Below are 19,955 nucleotides of genomic sequence, written 5' to 3'. Positions count from 1 at the left end.
TGGTGTTGGCAGGTCCATAATAGCCTGTTTTTTGAACCCAAATAAGTTCATAGGCATGTTTATTTATTTCAAATCATGCTCTGTGTTTGGGCATTGATTCCCACTTTTCAAATCACAATGACCCCATGGTAGAGTATGTATTCCACATGATAAAATGCATCTCTTATCATCATGTGGGTCCAGAGCCACTTTTCTTACAATATTGCTAGTCAACAAGTGATCCACACTCTGAATTCTGGATTCTGATGTTCTGATTGTGCTACATGATTTGAGGCAATTTTTGTAATCCTCAAATCCTCAAGCTCTTTGTCAACAGTCACTCTGCCAATGCCCTTGGCCTTTTTTGGCAACAGCACCACTACATGTTTCAAAGCTGTACATCTTGGCCCTTAACCCAGCAAATGCCACAATAACATCACCAAGTGTCTCATCTTTTAACTTGCCAGGCACCTTTTTGTTGTGGGGTTGAATTTTTTAATGTTCACTGGTATCAAAATATTCAAGCAATGCAGGCTGGGACATATCTTGATAAACATCTTCTGTTTGAATATCAAGAACAAAACTATCTGTGTCCATGTACATCAGTTTTACACTATCACCATAAAAAGGCTTCAACACATTATAAAACAATTTTAACAAGTGTAATTTGGCCAATTCCAATATCACAGCCCCTACATAAATAGGCTATCAAACTAAATCTTTGTTTTTTCATGTTGAAGAGTGCCATATTTTCATCATAAATTCTTCTATAATTGAAATTAGGCTTTGCAATCAATTTTTTGCTCAGGCTGGGGTCAGTAATTATTTTAACATCGGTATGTTTTCTGACATTTTCAATAGTTTTGCCATATACAGAATTGACCATCAATTTAAACAAAGATTTATCAAATTGGCTCATTGCAGATGTTCGAAGCTCTGTGTTTGTATCAATATATGGCTTCAACCTCAAAATTTTGCCAACTTTGCTCACTTGAACACCATGATTCATCAGGAACTGGAGGTTTTTATAATATAAGACATAACCCTGTTTTGGCTCCAGAGTCATCATCAATTTCTTCTGTTTAGAGCCAGGTGAGCACTTAACCTCAGGAATTGGGGGCAGATCAGAAAATTTGTTGTGTAAATTATCAGGAATTGTCAGATCAACCTCTAAGAAGAGGCCATAGTCACTGTCATCAAAATCCTGAAGATCTTCGATATTGAAATCTTCAACCCACTCAAGCCCTGCATATGGCAGTTTATCCATCATAGCATAACCATAGAGGCTGTTGGCATCTACATACAGTATATAATTTGATGGCAGTGCTGGATCATAATCGGGAATATATTTTAAATTTGCTCTGGCATATCTCTGAGAGCATTGCACCATGCCCCCTCTTATACATTGCTCCATAAACAAGTACATATCTTGATCTTGGATCAGATCCATCTGCATTTTAGTATTCAAAAACATTGCAGACCATGCTAGACCTGGGGCACTGTAAAAATAAATTGGATCTAGTTTATAATTTTGCATGGAAGATTTTCTGAATGCCTGCAGTATATCAGCTAAGAGGGTCACATCAAGTTTTAAATATGAATTGTGATAATCACCAAATGTCTGGCATTTTAAATTGTTCCACATCAACTGGGCATGGTGATAATCATCATCAGTAATTCCAGATCCTCTGATTTTGCTGTAAAACTCATGTTGTGGTGGCAGAGAACACTCATCAAATTTAGAAAAATCTGTAACATAATCATATGGATATACACCCTTCGGCCTAATTAATTTCAGGTCCTGATTTGGAAACAATGCACATGTGATTTTGAATTGATCATCAGATAATTGAGTGGCCAGTGTAGCCAGGCTAATCACTTGAACACCATGATTCATCAGGAACACCCTTCCGCCTAATTAATTTCAGGTCCTGATTTGGAAACAAAGCACATGTGATTTTGAATTGATCATCAGATAATTGAGTGGCCAGTGTAGCCAGGCTAGCAGATAAAATTCTGTAGGAATCAAGAAATCTTAAGTGAATAGGAACACCATTAACTTTAATTATTTTGCTAATAGCAATATATTTCTCATCATTTTCAGCTAAAATATTTAAATTCTGCTTGTCAAACCCCTCGTACCTGATCAAATGATGGAAATCATAATTGGATGCACCATGGCAAAATATAGGGACAAATTTTGGTCTCTGGATCTTAATATTACAGCTATTACACAGGGCGATTAAGAATTTACCATCTGTATGAGAATGGTGTTTCACCTTGATATTTGTATCTGAAAATTCAGAATCACATACCGGGCATTTTTCTGCATTGTTGAAATCTTCAATCTGTTTCTCTGTTAAAGGCAACATAGGTTTTGATTTTAATAAGATATTAGATGCTATGTCATGGCACTCATTTTCTATTCTATGTGCAATTTTTTTGATAGCATTTGCTGCCATGTATAAGTATGGTTCACTAGCTACACCATCCTGTACAATCACATAACAAAAGCTGGAAGGTTCATGTAGCTGGTATGGTGTAATTGAAGATTCTTCAGGATCTGGATTGCAGAATGCAAGAGGTTTGAGATTTGATTCAAAATCACAGACTATATATGCTGGGTGTTCCAACAAGGCTTCAAACTTTTTGAATTTGGCATTTTCACTTGGCATTGGCATCACCATATGAACAGGTTTATAGTTGCCACAGTATTTTAAATGTTCAATTAACTTGTTTTTGGCAATTTCTGCATTCTCTTCCCGAACCCCATTCACCATTTATTGACCATCAAATACAGTTAAACATCTTCTGCACAACTTAAATATTCTATTAGATTTGTCTAGTTGTGTTCTGACTAAAGCTTCAAGATTATGTATCAGAGTGTAATGATATGTGCCATCCCCTTCAATTAAGAGCAAATCAATTGGAATAGCAGATTCATCATCAAGTGTACTGATTCTGAGAGGTGCTATCAAACAATTGCCACGGCCAGTGGAACAAATAAATATATTAATAGATAATTGTTTGCCATTGATATTCCTGGCCTTTTTTCAAATTTATCAATATTCTGAATAGACATTGGATATTCTAAACCCTCCATTGCTTCATCAAAATCATGTTCATGTTGTTTATAATAACTTATTCTCTCTGGATTCCTTGAAACTGGAAACAAAGCAGCTAAAATACACCACAAAAAGCATTTCTCATCATTATTTTTTATATTAACCACGGCTGTTTTGTTTTTAATATTGGCAGGTAATGGCAGATATGTAGATCCTTTTAATGGGCTGAATTCAGAAATATTAACATATAACTTGTGTGGAGAACCGCATAGGCTCCATCCAGACTCTTTTGCCGCAAATTCAGAGTGTTTAATATTCAATTGATCTATCAAACTGCTTATTATTTTGTCTGAATTTGCATTTGAATATACAGGTACAGTTTCTGTTATGTGGGGCTGTGTAAATTTTGTGCCGTTTGGTTTCTTATATTGTGTAAACAATTTGAGGGACAGCTTATAAGAGCCATTTTGTGCATTTAGAATTGCCTGCACATCAGGATTTACACTGTTCAAAAAATTCTTAATACCACATCTTGGCTCTGATACAAACCGATAATCCCTTAATTGGCCATTAAAACTGCTATGGATAGGTGGTGCATAGCGTGGCTGCTTTGCCGGTCTAGCATTAACAGGTGCTTCATGCTTTCTTTTCAGACCAGATGTAGATGGTTGTGGGGGCAATGTTGATGACTGTACATAAGAATTACACTTATGCCATTTGTAATATGCCTTGCTTAATATTTTATGGCATCTTGGGCACATTTTAGTAGCTTTTCTGCATTTCTTAGGCTCACAAATATGCCGGTGCCTAGACCAATTAGAACTAGATATATTTTTATTACACTGATTGCAATATTTTTGTTTTGGCATTTTTATTGTTTATTTATATAACATTTCCTGGTCCAAAAAAACAGAACTATGGACAATATGCCAAAACAATTATAACAGCAATAACTAGACTCTGGTGATCCCCAATATAAAATAATTTTGCTCTTTTATGCTGTTGTACAACACTTTTTACCAGGTTTCAGATCTGGGAACTATCAGTTGTATATCAACTAGCAATAATTATTCTCAAAATCTCACGTGTGGACATATTATTTTGCCACATGTATTTCAATCTTACACATTTTATCAGGACTCAAACCCGAGCCTCTTGTTTACAAGGCAACAATATTAACATTTTGCCATCAGGGGAGGCTTCACATTTTATGAGGACTCAAACCCAGAAGCCTCCTGATTACAAGGCAATAAAAACCATGGGGCTATGCACCACACTCTACTGGGTCTCAGAACCCAGTAGCTATGAGCTTTATATCAGTTCAAGATTCCTGGGATTTTGACAGAAAAACACACTGTAAACAATAAAATCATATAGGAACTTGGCATAGTCTTAAGTGTAGGCAAATCTGTCTGAGGGGGGTTCATCTTTTCTACACTAGAATTCAAAATTTCTTAAAATTAAAAGCATATCACACTTGAAGAATTAGGGTATAAGCCCCTCTTGCCTTTGTTTTAAGTGTAGGCAAATCGGGCTGTTCAATCAAATAACCTCTTCTTTTCTACACTTGTAAGTGGTGCTGGTTATATCATCAATCCCACTACTCGAGCTATATCTCCCGGAAAAGAGGGGAGGTATGGACTTAAAGAGTGTGGCGATACAATCAAGAGCTTTGTTTATTCAAAGCGGTCTTTCAACGATATATTCTCCAATTGACTCCACTACGCAACAAATAATAACTACAGTGTTAAAAGATGTACCATTAACAGCACCAATGGATATAAAAATCATTCCCAGAGAGTTAATGTTTTATACCGAGATCGCTATTCATACATTTTATAGAACTGTGCAACATACTTATGACAGTCCTTCTGTCAGACATATTTACAGAGAGCAACTTAACGCAAATATAATAACCGTTCGAATCGAAAGAGAAAATCCCAAATGTAATTGTAAACAAATATGGAACAATGTAACGGCGAAACATCTAACGAACAATGCATTAACTATATGGTACAAAATGATTCAACAAGTAATTGTAACGGCAGATAGATGTCATAAGTATGGTTTCAGTAATTCTCCAAATTGTTATAATTGTCATGTTCCAGATTCGATTATCCATAAGATAACAGAATGTAAGAAAGCAGCCACAGCTTGGTCAAAATTAAGAACAATGCTCAGTAGAATTTGTCGCACTTCACCAAACCAAGTATCAGCAAAATATATTATCTTACCAGAGTTTCATTTGTTCCCAAGTACAAAGCAAAAATCAGTTCAGTGGTTAATAGCACAATACCTAATGTTTTTATTTCCTGTGGGAAAAAATATAATTACTTGGATTTTGGACTAACTCTAATACAAGAATATGAACAAATGTCTTTAGATTATAGAAAACTTTTTAAATGTAATAATTGAAGAACATACCTGTAAGAGTTGTAAAGATTTACTGTAATTGTTTGATTTAAAATGAAAATAAAAAAAGTTGTTAGCAGAGCACGCTACAACACCAGAGGTTCCTGGTTCGAGTCCCGGGTAAGGCATGGGTATTTGTGTTTGTCCAGATTATAAGGAAATGAGAAACTGTAACAATTGAAAAGTGTAAAAGTGTGAAAAAGTGTGAAACAAGGGGGATACCTCCGTGTAGGGGGTATTTACTTTATATAAAAAAAAGTGGTTAGCACATCTAGCTACGACGCCAAGGGTCCCGGGTTCGAAGCCCGCTCAGGCTTGGTTGTTTGTGAATGTCCATTCTTGAATTTCATCATTTTATCACTCATCCTCATCTTCACAAATGAGCCAAGAGGCATAAAACGCGAAGTAAAATAAACTAAATCAATCAATGAATCTCTTTCCTGCCCATGTCTCTGTTCTTCTGTTTGTCAATTCATTTTCTTTTATTCTTTCGACTCCTCTTTTCATGTTCTTATCTCCCCCCATCTGTTCCTACTTTATTCATGTCTCTGTGCTTCTTCTGAAATAAAATTGTGTATTAACCTTTTCTCTTGTTGGAGGACACTCTGCATCTGTCATCCACTAGTATCTCTGAAATATTATCTTTAGTTTCAGATGTCGCTACACAGTGTGATCATTGTTTACTTCATTATTGTTATGTTTTAGAAGAGTCTGGAGTTATTTCTTAGTTTCAATCTTCAAGAGAGGGACGTTCCTCTCTTGCAATGGTGCTTGACAATCAATCTCTCCTTCTTTCTTTCTCTGCGCATCCCTTTCTCACTTTCCTTCTCTTTCTTTTTCGCTCGCTTTGAATGTGTCCCTTTTTCTGTTTTTCCCCTCTTTTCTTCTACCTCTTATCTCCCGCTCTGTGTTTCTATCTGTCTTTATTTTTAATTTTCTTTCTCTCTTTCATGTCTCTCTGCCCTTTTCTCTTTTGTCTATCTCCTTTTCTCCTTCTCTATCATCATCTCTCTCTTCCTTTTTATCTCTCTTCCTTCTATCTGTCTCTCTCTCTCCCCGTATTTATTTATTTTTCTTCTCTCCCTCTTCCTATATTTTTTCTCTCCATTTTCCCCTTCTCTCAGTTTCTCTCTCTCTCTTCTTTCTCTCCGTGAATATGTCTAAGCTGCTGCTATTCATCTACTTATATCTCTTCCTCTCATCCACTCTTTCTCTCTCATCATCTCATTCTTCAGTTTGTGTTACATTTTTCTCTCTGCATGCCTCTGTAGCTTGAGGGTTATAATCAGGAGACCATTTGGGAAAGCGGTCTTTCAAGCAAACTATCCTTTGATGGATGTGTGTTATGTGCCTTAGTATGTGCAAGGGATAATCCATTTCATCCAATCATTGTCTACCCTCACATGTTTGATAAAGCGACTTAAAACAAAGAAAATGCGAATTCGCTCTAACACACTTTGTTACGCTGTAGATCTTGTTCGTGTCTGCTTACTGCATTATCTTACTCTCTCTCTCTCTCTCTCTCTCTCTCTCTCTCTCTCTCTCTCTCTCTCTCTCTCTCTCTCTTTCTACTGTTTACCGTTCTACCACATACAGCATTCACACAAATGTGAGATGAATTTTCAGAGATCGCTAGTACATTTCATGTCAGAAGTAATAATCGTAATTCATTCTCCTCAGTAAATCTTCATACGACGACGACGACAAGAAATATTTCTGGCAAACTTTTGATGAGCTCTACCACGAGGGTGGATCATTGCCTGACAGCATATCTCTCCCTGATGTTGCAGCCACATGGACCAATTACAGCAGAATTCCTCTTGTCATCATTAACAGGAAGTACGAGAACAACACAGCAACTCTAAGCCAGGTAATATGAAATATCTCTTTAAGGAAAACAATGCGTATATACAGGGTGATTGGTAATTCGACCTATTCCTGGAAAGGGGTAATACTAGAGCACATTTGCAACAAATTTGACCATATGCACAGGGGTCGGAAATCAATGGGTTTCGAGGTTTTGCAGTTTGTATATTTTCGTGACATGTTCGTACTTGCGACCAAAAACTACTAATTGTGGAAACACTACAACACCCTGGACACTTAATTGACACGTTGCTAACAGCTGACGAATGATTGAATACTGGGAAAAAATTCATATCCAAAATTTTCATACCCACAGAAAGAAACGGTCATTGGAGCACACGTCATTACGAAATTTGGAAATTATCGTTTAAATCGAAGAGGATTACTCAAAAAATTGTGACACTTAGCGTAAAAATTACGGAAAAAACTCCCTCGTTTCACAAGCTTTCTTTTTGGAGAGACATCTTTTCCACCATCTCCCCTAGTTGCTATGATATTTCTTGCTTGTTGATAAATCTATCAGTTTCTTAAATTTTGCCAGGTCCTGGCACATCAAGATTAATTTATTTTCTATCTGACACAAGTTGTCTATGACATCATAAATATTTGCCAAATTGAAAACGCACAAATACAATATTTTAACTAAATAAGAAAGAATTATTGCTTGCATACGTAACGGGGGGAGGTAATTTGAACAGGATTTGTAGTTTTTGTAACAGTTAGTTCTGACAACCTGGAATCATGAGAATGGTAAATAACCTTATTACTTCACTCATTTTCGTTCCCTTATTTCTCACAACCGACAACTTCTTTTCACTTTACAAAGAGGTCTACAACGCGCCTTCTCCGCTTTTTATTCAGATTTTTCCCCAACCCGTGTGCCAGTTGACAACATTTGTATCTTTTTGGCGAGCTTATGAAACGAGGAAGTTTTTTTCCGTAAGTTTTACGTTTAAATCGAAGAGGAGTACTCAAAGAAATTTTAGCAACGAGTCAATTAAGTGTCCAGGGTGTAATACTGTTTTCACAATTAGTAGTTTTTAGGTCGAAAGTCGAAATATGTCAAGAAAATCTACAAACTGGAATAACTCGAAACCCATTGATTTCCGACCCCCTGTGTATATGATAAAATTTGTTGCAAATGTGCTCTAGTATTACCCCTTTCCAGGAATAGATCGAAATACCAATCACCCTGTATATTATACATCAAAGCTGAGCCGATGGCGACGTATCGGAAAGTATCGGATGAATTTAATTTACCGATACTACCCGATACTTTGGCGGTGTTTTGATGGTTGAAAACTACGCGCGACACTTTCGCGGAATCTAATTATCCTAAAAGTTAAGTAAAATTCGAAGTTTCAATTGATTTTGTACCATTCATATCAGGGTGAAATTCATTCGTTGACAAACAGAAAAAAGATTACAAATAATTTCTATATTCACTCCTCATGAAACTTCATGTCTCTTGCACATTCATTGTGATGAATACCTACTGATATTGTTATTATTACAAAGCGGATCAAAGCAACAATTAAACAGGGTATGTATTTGGTTGATGTGTTAAGGTAAATCACCAGTTTCGCGTCAAGCAACTATGGCACAAGACAAAATCAATAACATTGGATTGGATATCTCTGACGAGTACAAATCTTGTCAATGGAAAATTGGTCGAAATTTATCAGGTTTTTTAAAAAGACTCAATCCAAGACCTTTCTCGAAGAGACTTTATGGAGGAATATGTTTTTCTCATTGTGTAAAAGAACCTGCATTTTGTGATTAAATAACATATATTTTCATATCCTGAAGTATTTCTTTACTACTTTAAAGGAAAATTATGGTAAATTGATGCTTATTATTGAATACTCATTGACTAATATTAATAAAAAAATTGGACAATAATTTCCAAGCATCGGTATCGGTGAGAATCGTAAGAGTATTGGTATCGATTCAAAGGGAATATCGGCTCAGCCCTAACATAGTTTATAATGTACGTGACACACGTTGTCTTCTAATGTAAACCGATGTCCTTTTTAGTACTCTCTTCTTCTCTCCAAAAGGTGTTTGGCTGTTTCCTTAGAGTATAACAAAAATTAACTTTGTAAGAACTAATGTCCTTGCTAATTCGGAGCACTAAATATATTTCAGATGATCATTAAAAAACGGGTGGGGGAGAGAATTACTTAATTACTTTATTAGTTATCGATTTGAAACGGTGATGATTTCTTTACAAAAATGTTACCAAAGGTTTATGGGAATATTGACAAATTCATTCATTCATTTATTGTTTTCTGCCCAAGGCAAGTCTTTCCTTCCAACCTCCATGCTGTTCTATCTTGAGCCTTTCGCTGTGTAGCATCGTAGGAGTCACTTATTTAGACGCCGTCAATCATTTGGTATCCTCTTCTTTCCTTGATTTTCTTTCCATTGACCATCCCTTCAATAACATTCCTTACTATACAGTTTCCTCTCATCCAGTGACCCAACCAATTTCTCGTTCTCTTCGTTATTATCTCCAGCATTGATCTCTTTTCCCCAACTCTTTCTAGCACTGCTTCATTTCTTACATTTTCTGTCCATTTCACCCGTTATATTCGTCTCCATAGCCACATTTCTAGAGCTTCCACTAGCTTTTTGTCACTTGTGAACAGTGTCAATGTTTCTCCACCATATGGAGCTGCACTCCGTGCAATGCATTTCATTAGTACTTAACTCGGATCTTTGTTTATAAATCCACAGAAAATATTCTCCTTCCTATTAAAGGCTTCCTTCGCTTCCATATCTTGACTACATTTCATATCACCGTTTATGACGCATCCAAGATATTTAAGATGTCTACTTGTTCGATTATTTCACCTCTGACGCTCAATTTTGCTTTCTCGGTTCTTTTCCGATCACTATTGTTTTCGTCTTCTTCACATTTATTCTCATGCCCATCCCAAACTGTTCACAGTGGCATTTATGGTTATTTCATTTTCTGCAAACAGGGCCATGTCATCTGCAAATCATATTGTCCTTCCTCCTACTGCTACCTCTCTCTTGCAATGGGAACAGTTTTAACTATATCTTCTAAATATAGGTGTTGAACAATGTAGGAGAAGGACAGCATCTTTGTCGAACCCCTCTTACAATTTCACTTCCTTGGCTCATTTCTTCTTCTTCATATATTCAGAACATTTCTTGGAGTTACTTCTCTTCTTTAGAGGTACTTAGATTGTTTCCATGAAATATTTTGGACATACACCTTCATCATACATTTCGTTGCATAAATGTAGCATTTCATTCTATCCTTCATCTAGATTACTTGATGAGTTCTACAGGAATTTGGTCACTTCCTGTTTTTTTCCGTTCTTCATTTCTTTGAGTACGAGTTCCAATTCATCCATCATCATGAGTAGCCCTTCTTGTCCATCTTCTTTTTCTATTCATCATGTATCTGGTCGACTCTCTTTCTCGTACAGATCCTTTACATACTATTCCCATATTCTCCGTATTTCTCGTTTGTCCTCAATTTCGATTCCATTCTCATCTTCTATCATCCACATAGCTTGCCACGTCTTTTTGTAGAGAAAAGGAATTGAATTTCACGGTATATCAGGTCATATCATCTTCTCTTTCCTAATTCCTTTATTTCTTCGCAAGTTAGTTTCATCCATTTCTCTTTTGCCTTATTTGCTTCATTTCTTACCTGTTTACTGAGTTCTTCCTTCCTGTGCATTAATACTCTTCCATCTTCTCCTTTCTTCCTTTTTCTCGAGGATACTTTTTTGTGATCCATTTTTTTTCTTTCCCTGCACCCTGTGGTGTCTTCGACGGCTTTCTTAAGGCAAACTTTTAATCCTTCCCAGATCGTGTCACTGATTTTAAACAAGCTTTTTCTCTTCAAATACCTTTTCTTTAAATTATGTTTCAAACCTTTTCCTTTTTTTTCTTCCTTTAGTATCTCGATATTAGGTTTCTTTATTTTCTGTCCTCTTTTTATCTTCTTCATAGACAAGCATATATCTTCCTCTACTAGTGCATGGTCTGAATTTACATCAGCTCCTGGTAAAGATTTTGAATTTTTGAGGCAGTTTCTAAATATCCAGGATGTAGTCTATCTGATATCTTCTGCTGTCCTTTGTACATGTCCATGTGTATCTTCTTCTCGTATGCTGTTGGAAGAGATAGTTTCCAACAATGAGTGAGTCACTCTTGCAGAAGTTGACCAGCAATTCACCTCTCTCGATTCTGTCCCCTAATGAATATATTCGTACTCTGATTCCTTCATGGCCTTCTCCTACTACTGCAGTTCCAATCTCCCATTACGATAATGTATGCTCTCTTCCTTTATTTTCCATTATATCTTCTATCTTGTCGTAGGTTTCGTCTACTTTCTTGTGTGGCAAACCACTATGGCCATGTGGACATGTATAAGCACTAGGACCTTCTTCTTTCCCTTCAGTCGTACCATAACTATCCCATCATCCAGTGGCGAAGCCTCATAAGAGGCCCGGAGGCCGGGCCTACCCTAATATACTTGGATATTACTGATTATCTTATTACTTATAATTTCATTAAACGACTCCTTAATACAAGAAAACTGAAATTCTAGGCCTTACGATCATTTCCACAAATTTACATCCCTGCCAGAGTCTCTATTGTCGCATGTCGAGCCACTTCTCCTTGGGCCTCAGCTGGTCCCATAACATTATATAAGATTCATACGGGAAAGCATAATTTCAGGGGCGCGTTCGCCCGAAATGGAGACAGTTGGCACCTAGCACCCTTTGTTTGGGATAATGGTAAAATATAGCATCATCTATAAACATGTGGTGCCCCTGGGAGACAGATAAGTTGAATTCAGAGGAATATATTTTGAAAAAATAAATTTAAAAAAATCCTATTTGATCATTTGATTTGATTATTATCAGATCTTATTTGTTTCAAACAAAAGGTAGCATGCTTATCCAGCCACATCTGGTCCACCGTCTTCTTTTCATCTTTTCTTTATCTTTCCTTACTTAGCTCACGACCTGGAAGGTGATTGATGTCTACTTCCGCTTCATCTCTACTCTCCTCATCTGTAATACTTCCATCATCTGGAGGAAAAAGGACAACTTCCTCCACGTCATTGTCGTTCTGCATTAGAAGTTCAGCAATCTCGTGTAGTTGTAGACTGAAAAGACAAAGAAAATTGTCAGAACGTTACGGTTTCTTACAAATATTCTACACAATAATTATTATAACAGAATTTTTTTCTTATAAAAAATCAAACATTGGATGAGTGAGATGTGATTCACATCATGTAATGCCCAGTGTCCCCTCCAGGGGACACCCATTATTTCTCAATAAATAACTCGTGTTTATATTTAGTGTTTGATTTTGCTTTTTACTTATTATTTAACGTTAGCCTATTACCTATATTATAAATTAACAAACATACACACATCTTACCTTTTGTCTGTTGCACGTGTTTTTGAAGAGGAAGACATGGCGATACCGTCCATCAACTCCTCGGCCATTTTGAATTACTATTTCCTGGAAGCGCCACCAGGTGAGTCAACACTTATATCTGTATTGGCTGCCTTCAGAAATATACTAAAAGCACTAAAAGTACTTTCGGATTCACTTATTGAATTGGAAACAACCTAAATTTCCTTTGCATAAATTAATTTGATGCATATGATGCGTTAGGTGAAGGATGCAATGTTATGGCGAATATGAGAATTTTCATTGTAAAATTGTGAATAATCCTGACTTGATGGGAAAAAATGGATGTCATTTCCGTGATCAGCATTCAAAATACTTCCAGAATCACCAATTGATTTCAAATCATCTGATTTTCTTAAAAGAAAAATTCAAAGTGATGTGTCGATTATATAATCACTAACTACCAAGTAAATCATTCATTTTCTCACCTATTTCCGTAGCTATCACTAGTCCAATGCACCATCTGAATTTTAATTTTTCGTCCATTGAAGAAATTAATAGTTATAAGTCGCGTGCATAAGCGACTTGAGCCGACCTCTGTGGGGAAGTGGTATTCACAGCGCGCCACGACTTCAAGGCAGCCGGGTTCGAATCCCGTCTGGCCATTGGTGTTTCTTGTGAGTGTCCAATTTCATCATATCGTCACTCATCCTCGTCAACATTACAACAATGCCCTTACAACTTAGACTTGACCTTCAAGCATATAATTTACTATTAGGTATCAAAACAATGATGCTGTACAAGCGACTTTCATGTGACGTCAGAGTGCGCACAGCCGGCATGTTTGCGTAAGCAAGAAAATGTGAAATAACGTGAGCTTCTGTTTGAAACACCGAATACTTCATAATGTACCATCGTAAAAATGTTTCAAATCTCCTGCTTAAATTCCGTATGTTTACAAGAACTGGCTTCCATCAAGGCTGCTCGATGTCCCGATTCAGCAGATTGTGACGTAGGTGAAACACACCTATAAGTTTCTCTTGAACTACAGGCATATTTAGTATGCCCTAACTATAGCTACAATGGATTTATTCTTTTAAATGGTGTACTGGTTCTTTTCTCTCTTCACACCATTGTCTGAAATCTTCCAGGTCTCTACTACGTTAACTATGACACCGACAACTGGGACCTGATCACTCGGTATTTGAACAGCGACAACTTCAAGAACATCCCCTCCCTGACTCGTGCCCAGGTGATCCACTACAGTGCCTACCTTTGTACGTCAGGCGACCTCTCCTACGCCCACCATTTTCGCCTGCAGCTCTTCCTTCGGAGGGACCTGGACACCGCAGAGCCATGGTTCATGAAAATGATTACCATCTTCTTTGACTCATCCCTTGACGGTACAGATGCATGGGAGAATACAAGGTATTATTATGATTATCATTATAGAACTGGTGGACGTCAAGTGTAAATTACAGTGTGATTATTGTCTGTGGACCATTACAAATTTACTACGAATAAAAAATGGAGCTAACAATAGTAATTCTGATGCGAATTGAATGATAAACTCTCCCAAGGTTTCTTGTACGCACCTCACAAATGTTCTGTGTGTCAACCTTTGTTGATGTGGCAGCTAACTGAAACTGCTTCTCGTCGCACATGCTCCGTTATTCCGCAAATTTTTCGTAATTTCTATATTTATATCAAAAGCCTCTAATTCGAAGGAAATATGGTGTTGAAATAATTATCAATAACCATTAGTTAGACGTGCATTTTTTTTATGTCGTCGTCGGTACAGAAATGTTCAATATGCGTCAATGATCCTTTGGAAATGTAAGACTGTATGATCAATGATTAAGCAGAAGGATGTTGTTGCACCAGGTTTCAGCGTCATATTTGCACCTGGTGATGAAATTTTAACAATTTCTTTTTCTTGAGAATTACAAGGTGGCCCCACTATCACTAACTCAGAAGTTTCAGCAAGGAACAATGGAAATTTCCGACATGAAATGAACTGCAATGATATTAGTTGAAATCAGGAATGCTATACATTAAAGTTACTAGTGGAAGCTCTGCGAGAACATTAAACAATGAAAGTGGGGAAATGCGTTTCAAATCACCCTGCCTAAAAAAGGGTGACCATATAAGGCATGCTTGAAATTATGACCCTTCCTTTTTGCATGTTAAGTCTTGTCTCGGTGACATTAATCAAGATAAATATTTAGACGTTGATAAAGATGAAGTTTTACCTGTTGCATTTTTGATGGAGTGGATTGACTCAGAGCTTGAGTGGACTGTTACAGATAAAGGAACTCCTGCACCATTACTTGAAGCACCAGAAATACAGGGAAGAATTTGTGACAATATAAATAATGTCGTCTCGTTCCCCGTTTCTTACACCAATTGTATAATAAATAAAAGTCGTTGGGTACAACTCCGAACGGTGACAATATCAGTTTAGTAGTTTATACTTACACTTAACTGGTCACAATAATCATAACATATTCATGTGTACTTTTAGTCGATGTTCGTACCATCCATATAACCAAATCGTGTCGTCATGGTAACCAACGAAGAATATGGTTTCGGTTACCTTTGCTTTATATACTGAATCTATCAGTGGCTTGTTTCTTAAATGTTTAATTGACACAGGTAGTCAATGTAATTTGTTGGATAATCAGGTTTGGATCACTTTATGTTCTTTACTGCCAAATATACAGCTGGAACCAATGGAAGGAATTCAGTTGGCGTGTATCGCGGGTGAACAGCGTGTAAAAGTGGTAGGATTTAAATATGCCATTATGAACTTAGGTAATGAATTTGTCCACGTAGATTTATTTGTAGTTAAACAATTACACGCCTATTTGATTTTGAGAGCACAAGTGCAAGTCCAATAATTAATTATCGTGTGTCTACTGACTAACTAACTCTCTAGCCTTCTTAAACCCGAAGGTTCATGGCTGCAGAAACACAGGCCTTCCATCTGTCCTTATCTTGAGAAAGATTTATATACTCTTTTCCATCCCTACCGATATCTATTAGGTCCATCTCAACGTTATCCCTCCATCTTTGTCTTTACCTTCCTACAGGTCTCTTATCATCAGGTTTCCCAACAAGAATGCTGTAAACTATTCTTTCTTCTCCCATTCGTGCCACATGGCCTGCCCACCTAAGTTTTCTAGATTTAATTATTCTAGTAATATCTGGACATGAATACAAATTATGTACTTCTAAATTATGTAACCTTCTCCACCTACCTGTCTCCTCATCCCTTTTATGTCCGAAGGCCTCAAAATCTGCAACGATGATGAAAGGAAGTTCCAACAAGGCCTTGTGCATTTTAAATTCTTCCACTTTGGGCATCATCATGCGAGCCGGGCTGTTTACACCGAAATAGACTTTATGTTCGCCAAGTTTTTGAGCAGCAATTTGACGTCCGGTGTATTTTCTGTAGTCGACTTGTTTTTGATCGTGGTCAAGCACCTTGTACAGACCTCGATGTTGTGTTCATACTTGGTTGTTTGAATTCTCACCAACCGTGACATTGAACGAATGAGACAGTAATGAAACTTGTCATCGTCAGCAGTGAGAAGCAGATTGATTTCCACGGCTTCGTCATCAACAATATTAGTTATCCTGACGGAATGTACAAAATGCTTAACTGAAGTATATGAATAAACATTTATACCTAATCGTTTTCCTGCACTGTTTTCAAATTTTGTTATGTCGAAAATAGCAACAGGGTATTCGATGCCTATCATAGCATATTCAATCTCGTCGATATATTTCTTATAGTGACTAACCCGTTGCGGATGATCTTTCCATAGAATCGGGTGAAGTTCCGCTAAAACGCACCACATAAAACCCTTATTGTCGGTGTTATGAATGTTCAGCACGGCTCTCTTATGCTGAATTTCTACCGGAAGTGGAACGTAGCTCGAAGCAGAAAAAGGCGTAAATTTGTTTAAATAAGCGATGAACGTGTGAGAACTTCCGCATAGAGACTAACCTGATCCCTTAGCCTCGAATTCATCGTGTTTCCTAATCAATTCATTGGTAATATTAGAATATAACTCATTCAAATTATCTGCCAAATATAAAACCTGGTTTTTCGTTCGATGGTAAAACATATTCGTTGTACCATCGGCTTTCTCGTATTCGGAGAACAGATCAACATAAACTTTTATTGAATTGTTTTTCAGTTTATTTTTCAGAATATTTACGATAGATGTTTTCATTTCACTCAAGAAACTAGAAATGTCACAGCCTGGTTTCGAAGTAAAAGAGAAATCCTTAAGCTGGCCGTCGAATGCAGATCTAATTGGTTTATGTTTATTGGATAACTTCATTTGCTTGGAAGTAGAAGCTTCCGTTTCTGAATTATCGATTTTCCTTTTCGTTGCGGTCGATGGTTTGCAAATTTTCAGATGTCTACTTAAATTAGGAACGCTAATCATCTTTCCGCATCGAACCCAAGGCTTAGAAGGTAACAAACGATTTTGAGTAAATTCCATTTTGTTTCTCGAGGACAACACGTAACACCAAATCAAGTCAAAATTAAAAAAAAAACAAATAGTTACAAAATACGATAGAATTCTCAGGTGTTTTTAAATACAAGTTTCTCGGGGACAATGTAGCTTTAAAACTATGGTTGTAAAAATACTCGGGCAACAACAGATGAAATCAAACTTAGTCGAAACTATGGTTGTCGGGCGACAACAATTAAACACTCAATCAAAATAACAAAGTTCTTACCTGCACCAGGGATCGAACCTAGGACATTTGGAGTACGGAGCGACGACACTACCACTGCACTATCGGATGCTCTCCTGGCTGATTTTCACGGTGCTCGCCGCTTTATATAGTTTTTTCCAACCAATCAGAAGAGACCACATCATCACATTACGTCATTTTTAACCAATCACGTTATCGCAATTGCGCAATAGACTACGCTAGAATTAGGTCAACGTATTACGTAATAGATATGAGTCATCGCATTACGTAACAATATGAGTTATCGCATTAAGTAACATTGTGCAAAGCATCACATTACATGCGATAGACGGTCCAATATTTTGCTCCTGGATGACTCTGTCATCCCTGGCCGGAAAAGGGGGAGGGGGTAACATAACACACGCACAACCTCTGAAAATTTTACAAGTCCAGCGTTAAATATTGCAAATATCTCGAAAACGGTAAAAGATAGCGCGAAAATAAATGGAAAAATATCTTCCGTTAATCCCCTTGTCGATTTTGGTGTACAAAATTTGGAGGTCCAGGGTGTGTTAATTGCCGATTTGTTTTCGATAGGATCATCGTAGAGCATCGACTCCTAACAAAAATGAACATAGGTTATCATGGTTGACCCCTCTGTCGAGTCCAGTGTTAAAAATTGCAAATATCTCGAAAACGGTGAGAGATAGAACGAAAATAAATCGAAAAATCTCCCCCGTTGAACCCCTTGTCGATTTTGGTGATGTAGAGTACGTATAGCAAGTTTGGTGGTCCTAAAAGTTCAAGGGTGGGCCAATTGCCAATTTTTTTTTCGATCGTTCGATAATATCATCGTAGAGACATGCGTTAGCATCGGCTCTTAACAAAAAATAATATAGGCTATCATGGTTGACCCCCATCTGTCGAAAATTTTCCAAGTCCAGCGTTAAAAAATTGCACATATCTCGAAAACGGCGAGGGATAGAGAAAAAATAAATGAAAAATCTCCCCAAACACCACCCCTTGTCGATTTTCGGGATGTAGAGTATGTATGCCAAGTTTGGTGGTCCTGAGTTCAAGGGTAAGGGGTGTTTGTACACCCACCAAAACTTTGATCACTCGTAACTTCCGAACATGTAGTCGTAGAGAGGTCTGGGGTTTAGTGTGGTGGTCGAGTCTCGATGTCTTCTGTCCTCCCATACCAAAAATTAGTATAGATCATCATGGAACCAAATTTTCATCAATCGAAAATTTTCCAAGTCCTGTTTCTCTGTCAACAGGTGGTGGGCCAAAAGAAAAGGTTTGGGGGAGTACCTCTCTTTTGCACCATATGACCCGGTAACACTTAGCTTAATTTAGTCCGAGAAAAAAAATAATCAGTGAATAGGTTAAGTTATATCACGTAAGATCGTGAGGTACGAAAATTTAGTTGCACAAAAAAAATCGTCATGAAAGGCTACGAGGCTAAATCGTAAGAAACGAGAAAGGGCACAAAGGGCTCATTATTTTGTGAAAATCTAGTTGCCATGAAAATTGCACTAAAATGTCGTTATGTCGTTGAACGCTCTAATATCCACAAAAAAATCGTCATGAAAGGCTATCACCGAGGTTAAATCGTAAAAAAAAGGGCTCATCCTTTTTGTGGCGTTGAACCGATTAGTTTACACTACTGCAAATGAACGAAACACTGCAGAAAAAATGTATTACGTTCTCAGCAATATCATTAGAAAAAGAACACGTAAGATATAAGGAATAGCATTAATCTTCTTTAAACTCCATATCACCTCAACCCCTGACACTAAAGGCACGAAACAAAAATCAATATCTAGAGGAATGCATAAGCTATGAATTTTGTTCAGTAATTTGTGTACGTAAAATACGTAGTTTCTTACATATTTGTTGTTTCATATGTTAGAAACCAATGTATACTCTAATTCTAAAAATGATAGAAAATATTTAAACCTTTCTTATTCAATTTAAATTTATGGTATCTCTATTGAAAAAAACATAATTTATCAACTTTTCTGCTCTTTCATTTCGGATATCTTCACTTATTGTGTACAATGCACCGCTTTCGAGATATTACATTTTTTTAGTTTTGAAGGTGAATTTTTGCCGACATTTTCCCCAAACATTTGGATGGTGAATTTTTAATGTATTATTCACTACACCATTCCGCACAATCTGGCACAAAATACATTTGTGTTGCAATTATTTCCGGGTTAGGCCATTTTTTCCTGTACGTATGCTCTCTTATAAGTTAAGACACAATGTTCACAAACAGACATAAAGACTTAAAATCTACTAAAAGATTCATACTTCAGGTTTGTGCGACATACTGACTTTTATATATATTCTTTCGTATTTCTAAATTAAAAATACAAAGTTATTTATTATTTACGTAAAATGAGTATCTGTTTTGTACATCGACAACTTTTCTGGAACCACCGGAAGTATATTAAACCTTTTGAAAAAAAAAAAAAAGCTTTTCCTGCTCCCAAAAAA

This window comes from Lepisma saccharinum, chromosome 4 (assembly GCF_977018435.1).
Source record: "Lepisma saccharinum chromosome 4, izLepSacc3.1, whole genome shotgun sequence".
Classification (NCBI taxonomy): Eukaryota; Metazoa; Arthropoda; class Insecta; order Zygentoma; family Lepismatidae; genus Lepisma; species Lepisma saccharinum.
This window is presented reverse-complemented; position numbering follows the sequence as displayed.